Here is a 2,475-nt window from a genome sequence, read left to right as displayed (position 1 = left end):
GAATTGCTTCTGGGTCCCGTATCGTTATTTGCGATTCGTGTTTGCATTACACTACATTGAACTATTCCAACTTGTTTATCCGCATGGCGAACATTTGCTGCATTGAACATTAAAGTTCCACTTCGCTCTCCCCTACGTGGGTCTGAGCTTCACTCTCAGGGAAAAAATATGCCACATTGGTTAGGGAAACCCGGTTTCATCACGCTATGTGCCCTGCACCACCAGCTTAGCGTGAATGCTTCGAGTTTCCCTAAGAAGTTCGATTGGTCTTGCAGAGTTTAAAGACAACGAAGCTTAGTTTCAAGCAATGATATAATATACGCGTATTAAAAACCCTTAACTGTTACAACTTTTATGCTTGAAACCATCGCAACGAAGTCTTTGGGTCCGTAGACCCGTGATGTACTGCTCCAGGAAACGTTTTGAAAGAGTGGAAACTCAAAATCATAGGTTAAGATCATCGGCAGAACCCACCAGACACCACTTTTGCTTCATAAGTTCGGCCTATAGTCATATGACGATTTTCATCGGGGAGGGGACGTATGACCCAAACGGGGGCTTATATGACCCACGGACACTGCAAACCATGCTCCTACGACTAAATAGAGGTTAAAACTACGATTTGGTGAAATCTTCATTTTTGACCTCGGAGCAAGGTACCTTCCCTATAGTAGGCAATGAGTAAATGATCATAATCCCAGGAGGGCAAAAAATGGGAACCCGAGAGGAAAGCGCTGTTGGCGCGCCTAAGCTAGTGGCCCGTAGAGTAAAAAGGGTACCCCCAACAAAGTTGTCGTTTCACGTTCTGGTTTCACTTTTCATCATCTAGGGTGCGTTCCTGACACGTTTTGAGGGGTTTTAGCAAAAAAAAATTTTTCGACTACTCGAGCTCTCTGGCCCGTTCGGTGCACATTTTTGAAAAAAGCTAGGGAGCTGCCCCTAGGTTCGGGGTGTCACAAAATGTTGAAAAGTGGTCGAAAAACCACTATCCAGAATCGGATGTAGAATCGTTAGACGAACTTAAAATTGTTCTACGACACCCATCGGCGACGTTTAGTATTCGAGATATAGCACTTTGTAGGTCTGACCGAGCAATTTTTGTTCCGCGCACTTTGTGCACCGTACACTTTGATGTTTGTATGAAAAAGTACCCTACCTAGGGACGCGTAGAGCAAATTTGTACCCCCGGGCATGTTGTCGATTGACGTTCTGGTTGCACTTTTCATCATCTAGGGTGCGTTCCTGACACGTTTTGAGGGGTTTTAGCAAAAAAAAATTTTTCGACTACTCGAGCTCTCTGGCCCGTTCGGTGCACATTTTTGAAAAAAGCTAGGGAGCTGCCCCTAGGGTCGGGGTGTCACAAAATGTTGAAAAGTGGTCGAAAAACCACTATCCAGAATCGGATGTAGAATCGTTAGACGAACTTAAAATTGTTCTACGACACCCATCTGCGACGTTTAGTATTCGAGATATAGCACTTTGTAGGTCTGACCGAGCAATTTTTGTTCCGCGCACTTTGTGCACCGTACACTTTGATGTTTGTATGAAAAAGTACCCTACCTAGGGACGCGTAGAGCAAATTTGTACCCCCGGGCATGTTGTCGATTGACATTCTGGTTGCACTTTTCATCATCTAGGGTGCGTTCCTGACACGTTTTGAGGGGTTTTAGCAAAAAAAAATTTTCGACTACTCGAGCTCTCTGGCCCGTTCGGTGCACATTTTTGAAAAAAGCTAGGGAGCTGCCCCTAGGTTCGGGGTGTCACAAAATGTTGAAAAGTGGTCGAAAAACCACTATCCAGAATCGGATGTAGAATCGTTAGACGAACTTAAAATTGTTCTACGACACCCATCTGCGACGTTTAGTATTCGAGATATGGCCCGTCCTAGGTCTGACCGAGCAATTTTTGTTCCGCGCACTGTGTGCACCGTACACTTTGATGTTTGTATGAAAAAGTACCCTACCTAGGGACGCGTAGAGCAAATTTGTACCCCCGGGCATGTTGTCGATTGACATTCTGGTTGCACTTTTCATCATCTAGGGTGCGTTCCTGACACGTTTTGAGGGGTTTTAGCAAAAAAAAATTTTTCGACTACTCGAGCTCTCTGGCCCGTTCGGTGCACATTTTTGAAAAAAGCTAGGGAGCTGCCCCTAGGTTCGGGGTGTCACAAAATGTTGAAAAGTGGTCGAAAAACCACTATCCAGAATCGGATGTAGAATCGTTAGACGAACTTAAAATTGTTCTACGACACCCATCTGCGACGTTTAGTATTCGAGATATAGCACTTTGTAGGTCTGACCGAGCAATTTTTGTTCCGCGCACTTTGTGCACCGTACACTTTGATGTTTGTATGAAAAAGTACCCTACCTAGGGACGCGTAGAGCAAATTTGTACCCCCGGGCATGTTGTCGATTGACGTTCTGGTTGCACTTTTCATCATCTAGGGTGCGTTCCTGACACGTTTTGAGGGGTTTT

Source organism: Anopheles coluzzii, assembly GCF_943734685.1.
Source record: "Anopheles coluzzii chromosome X unlocalized genomic scaffold, AcolN3 X_unloc_39, whole genome shotgun sequence".
Lineage (NCBI taxonomy): Eukaryota > Metazoa > Arthropoda > Insecta > Diptera > Culicidae > Anopheles > Anopheles coluzzii.
Note: the sequence above shows the minus strand (reverse complement) of the source record.